This window comes from Solanum stenotomum, chromosome 4, assembly GCF_019186545.1.
Source record: "Solanum stenotomum isolate F172 chromosome 4, ASM1918654v1, whole genome shotgun sequence".
In the NCBI taxonomy this organism is placed as follows: Eukaryota; Viridiplantae; Streptophyta; class Magnoliopsida; order Solanales; family Solanaceae; genus Solanum; species Solanum stenotomum.
The window spans coordinates 17,008,242-17,019,085 of NC_064285.1; the positions used below are offsets into that span (position 1 = coordinate 17,008,242).

Consider the following 10,844-nt stretch of genomic DNA (forward strand, 5'->3'; position numbering starts at 1 on the left):
GAAGAGTTTTCATGCAAAGACGTGAACAATGTGACTAATTTTTGACTGAGACATTGATCCAAAAATGTAAAAATAAATAAAAGAGAAGAGGCTTGACCACGCCCTAACTTTAGACAAACTACCTATCCTGAGTTAATGATAAGGAATCAGGTGTAGTTAATATATAGGAAGGGACGGGATAATAATTTTAGGTAGTCGAGTGAGGTTTCGTCGAGGTTCCGGTTCGTAGCTCCAGCTGTTACATTAAAAGGAAAAATACAATAGGAGAGAAGGGAAAGATACAAGATCATATCTACTCCACTAGTACTGAGTCTTCATTTTGAATCTTCGGTTATCGCTTCACCCTCTTTGGGTAGGTACATTGATTTCAAACTTTCATCTTGATATTTGAATTTATGATCTGAAAATTATGATTTGACTTGAATCGTTGACGCTCTTCCGCATGATATTCTTGAATGCTTGTTTTCTTGAGAAGATGATTCATGATATGTTGAGCCGTTACATGGGTTGAAAGCGACTCTAAATGTCATTGACATCTGACATTCTTCGTTTCTCTAATCAAAGCCAGGATTTTATTCTTGAACTTCAAATTGCTATACTAGGTAGAAACCTGCACGCCATAAAACAAAATAAACAAACGAAACAAAAATTTTGCCCCAGTATGCACTAGGAAAGTTTTGTGAGTTATTGATGAAAACTATAAAAGTTTATACTAGGCATAATAATAATATACTTTCATAAAATAAAATAAAGGGAGATTTGTGCCCAATATAACCAGAGGTTATTTCGCCCTGTGAAGTCATAAAAAATAAGATTGGGGTTATTGTGCCATACACGCAACCAGGGATTCTTGAGCCCTGTAAAGACATGGAAAAATGAGATAGGGGCTATTGTGCCCTATATGCCACCAGGGGTTATTGTGCCATGTGAAGTCATGAAAAAAAAAGGGTTATTGTTCTCTATATGCAACCAGGGGTTATTGTGCCCTGTAAGACATGAAAAATAAAATAGGGGTTATTGTGTCCTATATGCAACCAGGGGTTATTGTGCCCTGTGAAGACATGAAAAAAATAAAATAGGGGTTATTGTGCCCTATATGCAACCAGGGATTATTGTACCATGTGAAGACATGAAAAATAAAATAGGGGTTATTGTGCCCTGTGAAGACATGAAAAATAAAAATAGGGGTTATTGTGCCCTATATGCAACAAGAGATTATTGTACCGTGTGAAGACATGAAAAATAAAATAGGGGTTATTGTGTCCTATATGCAACCAGAGATTATTGTACCATGTGAAGACATGGAAAATAAAATAGGGGTTATTGTGCCCTATATGCAACCAGGGGTTATTGTGCCCTGTGAAGACATGAAAAATAAAAATAGGTATTGTGCCCTATATGCAACAAGAGATTATTGTACCGTGTGAAGACATGAAAAATAAAATAGGGGTTATTGTGCCCTATATGCAACCAGGGATTATTGTGCCCTGTGAAGACATGAAAAAAATAAAATAGGGGTTATTGTGCCCTATATGCAACCAGGGATTATTGTACCATGTGAAGACATGAAAAATAAAATAGGGGTTATTGTGCCCTATATGCAACCAGGGGTTATTGTGCCCTGTGAAGACATGAAAAATAAAAATAGGGGTTATTGTGCCCTATATGCAACGAGGGATTATTGTACCCTGTGAAGACATGAAAAATAAAATAGGGGTTATTGTGCCCTATATGCAACCAGGGGTTATTGTGCCTTGTGAAGACATGAAAAAATTAAAATAGGGGTTATTGTGCCCTATATGCAACCAGGGATTATTGTACCCTGTGAAGGCATGAAAAATAAAATAGGGGTTATTGTGTCCTATATGCAACCAGGGGTTATTGTGCCCTGTGAAGATATGAAAAATAAAAATAAGGGTTATTGTACAGTATATGCAACTAGGGATTATTGTACCCTGTGAAGACATGAAAAATAAAATAGGGGTTATTGTGCCCTATATGCAACCAGGGGTTATTGTGCCCTATATGCAACCAGGGATTATTGTGCCCTATGAAGACATGAAAAATAAAATAGGGGTTATTGTGCCCTATATGCAACCAGGGATTATTGAGCCCTGTAAAGGCATGAAAAAATTAAAATAGGGATTATTGTGCCCTATATGCAACCAGAAATTATTGTGCCTTGTAAAGACATAAAAATAAAAATAGGGGTTATATATATATGTTTTCTTTTACTTATATTATTATTATTATTATTATTATTATTATACTTAAGATCATTTATTTTATTTTATTTTTATTTTTGTACATTTTCCAAACATAAAAGAAACAAATAAAAAATAAAAATAAAATAAAATGTCCCAGATTTTATTGAGAAAAATTATCTTTTTTTTATTGTTATCATTATTATTGTGGTGCATATTATAAGAGAGACAGGGATTCAAGAACTTACCTCGTGGCGTTTGACTCTCGCGAATTACTTGCACGATTTTTCTTTGTACCTATTTTAAAACAAAGAATATTTTGTTAGTTTTTCTAAATGGTGGTTGGTTTGTGACTTCGAATATCTTGTGGAGTTTGAATTTAAATCTATGTTGGTTGAAAGAATCATCATATTGACGATCACGCGAATAGCTTGAAGATGCTTTAGAGACGGTCCTTATCTTCCCTTGAAACACTTCTCATGAACATTTTGACCCATTTCCATTTTGTGCACGTTGTGTGGTTCATCCTTTCCAAAACAACTTTCTTGCTTTACCGATTTTTCACACGGTATCAATTTTGATATATATATTTTCTCGATTGGTTCACAGCCCTAGTCAATGTTGTGCGTGTCCCTAACATTCAACTGGAAATATCGTAGTCAATTTCGTGACTTTAATTTGACTTTCTCACTTGACACGAGTTTACGCTGAATGAGACTCAAAGAATACCAAACACAAGTACAAATGACACAAATGAAAGGGTTATGAAAGAAAAGTTATGTCTTTAGAAGAAGGAAATAAGTAAATGTTTAAAAGGAATGAAAAAAAATCTTATCTGAAAGTACGTGACCACTTTAATGAATCATGACATGCATTTGGACTAAACGTTTGATCCTTCTAAGTTGTCCGAATCTCATGAAACAATGTTGTACCTTTCAGTCTATAGCCTGATTTCTATCTTGATTGTGTTCATGCCAAGACGGAATGCCATCATTTGATCAATGGTGCTCTTCATGGTTTTCCACCAATAAGATATTTTTATCTCTTTCTCTCAACTTACTATCCTCTTACGGTGCCCGTGAGGGTTTTCACTCGTAAGACTCTTTTTTTTTTTGAACGCACCGTAGGTCACAATGTCATGTCTCAGCCCCTGGAGAATTGAAGAACATGATTATTGTTTTATTTAGTGATTAGACCGAACCCCAATGAAGGGTTGCCTACGTATCCTCTTAGGAATCAGGTCGAACGTAGTTCAATGAAACTTTTTTTTTCTTATTCTTATTCTTCTTTTTGATTTTTTTTTTGTTTTTTTTTTTTGCACCAGACAAGTGGTGTTTGAAATAAAGGATGATACATTTTTGTCCTCTCATCATGAGAATGTCAATCACGAGAGTGTCATAACAAAGAGTGTTAAACGTAGTATCTTTTGATCGAATCTGCGTTAACAATTGTGTCGATTGCCTTTTCCTCTATATCTACCAGTTGCAATGCTCCTTTTAATAGCACTTGTTTAATAACATAAGGGCCTTGCCAATTTGGGGCAAACTTTCTGTTGGCCTCGTCTTGATGGGGAAGGATGCGTTTCACAACAAGTTGACCGACTTCAAAATTTCTTGGGCGTACCTTCTTGTTATAAGCTCGAGCCATCCTTTGCTGATATAATTGACCAAAGCAAATTGATGTCAACCATTTTTCGTCTATCAGTGCTAATTGTTCTAACCTTGATTTAACCCATTTTGTGTCCTCAATTTCTGCTTCGACAATGATTCGAAGAGAAGGGATTTCAACTTCTGCGGGTATGACTGCCTCAGTTCCGTAAACCAATAAGTAAGGAGTTGCATCGACTGACGTACGAATAGTTGTGCGGTATCACAAGAGAGCAAATGGTAGTTTTTCATGCCAATTTCTAGATCCTTGCATCATTTTCCTAAGAATCTTCTTGATGTTTTTATTTGCCGCTTCAACAGCCCCATTTGCTTTTGGTCGATAAGGGGTTGAATGAGGATGAACAATTTTAAATTGCTCACAAACTTCCTTCATCAGGTGGCTGTTGAGATTCACTGCATTGTCTGTAATAATGATTTTTGGTATGCCGAAACGACATATGATGTTTGAATGAACAAAGTCCACCACTGCTTTCTTGGTGACTGATTTGAATGTGACAGCTTCCACCCATTTGGTAAAGTAGTCGATGGCAACTAAAATAAACCGATGCCCATTAGATGCTTTCAGCCCAATCGGCCTAATAACGTCCATTCCCCAAGCCACAAAAGGCCACGGAGCAAACATAGGGTGCAACTCTAAAGGGGGTGAGTGAATCAAGTCGCTATGAATTTGGCACTGATGGCACCTGCGTACAAATCGGAAGCAATCTCGCTCCATGGTCAACCAATAGTACCCTGCCCGGATAATCTTGTTTGCTAGAACATAACCATTCATGTGAGGACCACAAACCCCTGAATGCACCTCATTCATAATTGTTTCTGCTTCTTGAATATTCACACATCGCAATAGATTCAAAGCTGGAGTGCTTTTATATAAGATATCACCACTCAAGAAGAACCCATTGGCGAGTCGCCTAATAGTTCTTTTTTTTATCTCTATCAGCATGTATTGGATATTCTTTAGCTTTTAAAAACCGTTTGATATCGTGATACCAAGGCTCACCACCTGGCTCTACTTCAATTATATTGCAATAACCATGTTGATTCTTAACTTGGATTTCTAACGGGTCAATATAGGTATTACCCGGGTATGGAAGTATCGAGGCTAGGGTGGCCAAAGCATCAGCTAACTCATTGTGAAACCTGGGAATGTACCTGAATTCAATGGACTTGAATCTTTTGATGAGGTTTTCTAAACATTGTTTGTACGGCATGAGTTTAATGTCTCGAGTCTCCCATTCGCCTCAAGCTTGTCGAATGAGCAAATCGGAATCCCCTAAAACCACTAACTCCTGCACATCCAGATTTATTGCCATATTCAAACCCATGATGCAAGCTTCGTATTCTGTTGTGTTGTTGGTAGAAAAGAATCGAAGTCGTGCTGTGGCAGGATAATGACATTCGTTTGGTGAGATAAGAACTGCCCCAATTCCTACTCCATTTTTGTTGACAGCCCCATCAAAATATAATTTCCACACGTGACCATCATTAGGAATTTCTTCATCAATAGAGTTGATTTCTTCATCAGGGAAGTATGTCCTTAGGGTCTCGTATTCGTCATCGACCGGATTTTCTGCCAAATGATCGGCCAACGCTTGTGCTTTCATGGCGGTGCGAGTGACATAAATAATATCAAATTCCGTAAGCAAAATCTGTCATTTCGCCAACCTACCTATTGGCATGGATTTTTGAAAAATATATTTCAAAGGATCCATTCGAGATATAAGATAGGTCGTGTAGGACAAAAGATAGTGTTTCAATTTTTGGGCAACCCAAGTCAAAGCACAACAAGTCTATTTTAACAGAGTGTACTTTGCCTCATAGCTTGTGAACTTTTTGCTCAAATAATAAATGGCTTGTTCCTTTTTTCCCGTAATGTCATGTTGTCCTAAAACGCAACCAAATGAATTATCCATCACTGAAAGATATAAGAATAACGGCCTACCAGGTTCTGGTGGGACCAATACCGGAGGGTTTGCTAAATATTCCTTAATTTTGTCAAAAGCCTCCTGACACTCACTTGTCCATTTGATAGCAGCGTCCTTTTTCAACAACTTGAATATCGGCTCACATGTGACGGTGAGTTGAGCAATGAACCTGCTGATATAGTTTAACCTTCCCAGAAAACTCATGACTTCAGTTTTGGTTTTTGGAGGTGACAATTCTCGAATGGACTTTATCTTAGAGGGGTCCAATTAAATGCCTCTTCGACTAACTATAAAACCCAAAAGGTTGCGAGATGGCACTCCAAATGCACATTTAGCTGGATTAAGCTTGAGGTTGTACTTTCTCAATTTTTCGAAGAATTTTCTTAGATCACGCACATGGTCCGCTTGCGTTCTAGATTTAATGATGACATCATCGACATATACCTCAACTTCTTTAGGCATCTTGTCATGGAATATGGTAGTCATAGCTCTCATGTAGGTTGCTCCCGCATTCTTTAGACCGAATGACATGACTCTATAACAATATGTACCCCATGGGGTGGTGAAAGCAGTTTTTTCTGCATCTTCTTCATCCATGAGAATTTGGTGATATCTGGTGTAATAGTCCACAAAAAATTGAATCTCGTGTTTGGCACAATTATCAACCAAGATGTGAATGTCGGGTAATGGAAAATTGTCCTTTGGACTTGCTTTGTTTAAATCTCTGTAATCAACACAAACTCTGATCTTTCCATCTTTCTTTGGCACTGTCACAACATTAGCCAACCAGGTAGTGTATTGGACAACTCTGATCACATTTGCAGTCAGTTGCTTCATGATTTCCTCTTTAATTTTATTGCTCATGTCTGTCTTAAACTTTCTCTGCTTTTGCTAGACAGGTAGAAAATCGTGATGTATTGGAAGTTTGTGAACTACTAAATCAACATTTAAACCCGGCATGTCATCGTAGGACCAAACGAAAACATCTTTGTATTCAAATAAAACTTGAATTATGTCGTCTTGAATGTTCCGATCAACATGAATACTTATCTTTACTTCTCTCACTTCTTCAGGAGTTCCTAAATTAACCACCTCAGTTTCACTTAAATTAGGTTTAGGCTTATTTTCAAATTGATCCAATCCCTTTTTTATTTCTTCGTAAGCTTTATCTTCATCATATTCGTCAAACTTTGGATTCATTGTTTCGAGATCAGACAACGTTTTAGGATCTAACTGTAAACTCCGCATGCATGTCATATTATTAAAGTCGACATTAACGTAACTGGAATGAAAAATAAGAGGACATATATTAGAAAGAGTAAGAACAAATAAGATGATTGAATATGATTGTGAAACTAGAACTTCATTGCGTTAAATGAGAAATGATAGAAGGGTTAACACCAAAGTGAGACAACTAAAAGGTTTGAATTACAACCCTGAGAAAAATCCAAATAAATAAATTAAAAGCAGCAAAATAAACTACCAAGACTCCCTCCTTGTAGGGAGATGAGTGGCTTCCCAGTTGTTGAGCTGGACATTCGGGCCGACGAATTGCACATCCATATGTCTAGTGCCTTCACCCATCTGAGTCATGTTTACGTCATAAAACATTTCCTTGGTACCTTGGCATATTTCATCCACATCATTCTGGATAGAGAAGTCTGGACTCGGTTCACCTCGAGATTTAACGAAAGATTGAGCAATATGAGGGATTGGCTTCAACAAATTCCAAACATTTCTTTTACGATCTTTTGCCCATTTTCTATCAAATCTAGTTGGATTGAAACCCAAATCGAATATCTCTTGATTACTCATCGGATTGATGGGATCTACAATTTCTTGCAAAGATAACCCTAGTCCCTTTCCAGGTTCATAGCCGTTTTGTACCATCTGGGACACCACCATGACTGAAGCAGATGATAAATGAGGTTGTGGTATAGGCTTCCCTACCGAAAACCGATTGACTGTTATAATTTCAAAAGCCTGATAGTTGAGGGATTCACAACCTCTTTTGGCCTCAATGCATAGTATTGAAGGATCTCGGGTGATTGGGAGATCATCTTCACCATGGACAATGATTTCCAGTTTATCATTCTCAAATTTGACCACTTGGTACAGAGTAGATGGCACAGCTCTAGCCAGGTGGATCCATGGCCTACCCAAAAGTAGATTGTAAGAAGTGTCCATGTCTATTACTTGGAAAGTGATTTCGAACTCCACTGGTCCAATTGTAACAGTTAAGTATATTTCACCAAGAGTGTCCCGTTTTCCGCCATCAAATATATGCACACAGACATTGTTAGTACGAATTCTATCCGTGTTGATTTTAAACCTTTGTAGAGTAGAAAGAGGGCATATGTCTACACCTGATCCTCCATCGACCATGATCCTCTTCACATAGTGTTCTTCACATTTCACGGTTAAATGTAACGCCTTATTATGCCCAGATCCTACCAAAGGCAATTCATCATCAGTGAAAGTGATTCTATTTACCTCAAATATTCGGTTGGCCATCTTTTCCAAGTGACCCACCGTGATACTTTCTGAGATATGTGCCTCATTTAAGATTCTGGTCAAAACTTGACGATGCTCTTTAGAATGTATGAGTAATGACAACAAGGATATCTGAGCGGGTGTTTACCTCAACTGATCAATAACAGAATAATCTTGAACTTTCATCTTTTTCAAGAACTCTTCAGCCTCTTCCTCAGTGACAGATTTTTTAACCGGCATCTGATTTTCTTTGGCTTGTTTGTCTCTTCTTAATTTTTCTGGAGCATAACACCTCCCAGAACGAGTTAATCCTCTTGTTTCATTTGTTTCTTCAATAATCTCCTTTCCCTTGTGGGTAACAACGACTTTGTTGTAGTTCCATGGAACGGTCTTGGTGTTTGTCATCGAAAGTTGCGTTGCAATTTGTATCACAATTGGCTCTTTCACACTTTCTTGATTTTGACCAAATGTTCGAAGCTTACCAGGAATGTATAATTTTGGTCCATTCAACGGTACTTCTCTTCTTTATACACCTCGAGGGACATACACCACTAGTTTTCTCGAGTCTCCAAAATTTGAACTTGCACCATTCACAATTATCGATGCCTTTTGTATGGGTTCTAAAACCATACTCGACCCTTCTTTTGAATCCCTGCTTTCCATTTTTGTTCTACATGTTTGCTCACAATCTTCATAAATGTCTACCATCCCCACAACATGCTCCTTATTGTGAGCAGGGAGTGGGTTATTGGTGACATTTGGCGCCTCCTCATTGCGTATCTCAATTACATTATCCTCAATCAACTTCTCAATGACTCTTTTTAGAGTCCAACAATTCTCTGTGCTATGATCTGGAGTGTTAGCGTGATACTCACATATAACAGTTAGATCAAAGCCTCTTGCATTCGAATTGACAAAATAGGGATTGAAAGGTTCAACCAATCTCAATTGTACTAATTTCTGCAACAAACTCGTATATGACTCTCCAATTGGGGTAAAGTTTTCTTTCCGACCTTGTTCTCTTGTATAATCCATCCGGGGACGTGGATTATGGGGTGCCTGAAAATTTTGTTGTTGGGGGCGAGAACCTTGTGGGGCAGGTGCCCGCCATTGTTGGCGCTGAGGAGGTCGGACATATGCTTGAGTGTTGAGAAATGCATATTGGGATGGGTAATAATGTTGAGGAGAATTAGATTGTTCTTGTTGGACTTGAACATAAGGGTGGTTCATGCCCATTTGAACACCTCTCGATCCAGACGTCATCATGGACCCTTCCTCCTTCTTTTTTCGATTTACAAAATTACCTTACCCGCTTTGTATTGCTTGCGTGGTAGCTCTAATGGCTGTCTGGCTTACAATTTTACCCGATTTTATGTCGTTCTTTACGATTTCTCTGATCTTAATTGCTTCGGCGAAAGGCTTTCCCATTGCAGCGAGAAGGTAATGAAAGTAGTCAGGTTCTTGTGCCTGGAGAAAAACATCAATCAACTCATAGTCTTTCATCGGCGGTTTGACTCTAGCCGCCTGCTCCCTCCATCTTATGGCATATTCCCTAAAGCTTTCAGACGATTTTTCTTTATATTAGCTAGGGAATTGCGATCCGAAACGATATCGATATTGTATTGGAATTGTTGGACAAAATCTTGCGCTATTTCATCCCAGACATGCCATCGAGCAATATCTTGATCGATAAACCATTTTGAGGCTACACCCGTTAGACTTTCTCCAAAGTAAGCCATAAAAAGTTCTTCTTTTCCTTCGGCTCCCCTTAGCTGATTACAAAATCTTTTCAAATGAGCCACTGGGTCGCCATGACCATTATACTTATCAAAATTTGGAGTTTTGAACCCTATAGGCAAGTGAACATCTGAAACATGCATAAGTCCTTGAACGAGACACTTTTGTGCCCTCCCGGCCCTTGCATATTCCTTATGTTTTTCTCCAAACTCCTCATTTTTCTTGCAATTTCTTTATGTTCCTCGTCCTTAATGGTTTTTTCAACCTCGACTGGGAAACTGTATTGATGAGTGTGGTGGTAAGAATCAGGAATTTTGAAAGTCAATTTAGGGGTCTGACCTTGGCCATATTGATCTCTGGGTATAGGATCATCATTGGATTTTTGTACTAGTGTTGGTTGAGGAATTGCATTAGTTTGCACAGTTGGCATGAAGAGTGGATTATTCATCATGGGTGGATTCAATGGGTGTACCGAGGAAGTTCCAGCAGTATTAGATGTGTTAACGTAGGGTCCAAATCCAGGTGGATAAATCGGGTCACTTGTTGAGACTTGAATGGGGAATGGCATATTCACATTCAGGTATTCCCGAATTGAAGATGGGGGAGCCTGCCCATTCATCCAAGCTTCATACATTTCGGCCATCTGTTGTCTCAACATTTTGACCTCTTTTACAGATACTGACTCTTGTGCAACCATTTGATTTTGGACTTCGTCATTTCCCGACTCTATTCCGTCTTTGCGTGTCATTTTAGCTTTCCCTTTTGATCTTGTGTTATATTGATGAGATGCCAGCTTTCTTCACAAACCAACCACCTTT

The 10,844-nt window shown here is 38.2% G+C and overlaps 1 long non-coding RNA gene across 1 annotated transcript; it reads left to right on the forward strand.

The window, feature by feature from the left end:
- The first annotated feature begins 1,295 nt into the window (after window positions 1-1,295).
- On the forward strand, window positions 1,296-1,630 carry LOC125863024 (uncharacterized). Its single transcript, XR_007446088.1, has 2 exons — window positions 1,296-1,384; window positions 1,582-1,630. It is a non-coding gene; the product is annotated as an uncharacterized LOC125863024 (long non-coding RNA).
- The last annotated feature ends 9,214 nt before the right edge of the window (window positions 1,631-10,844 follow it).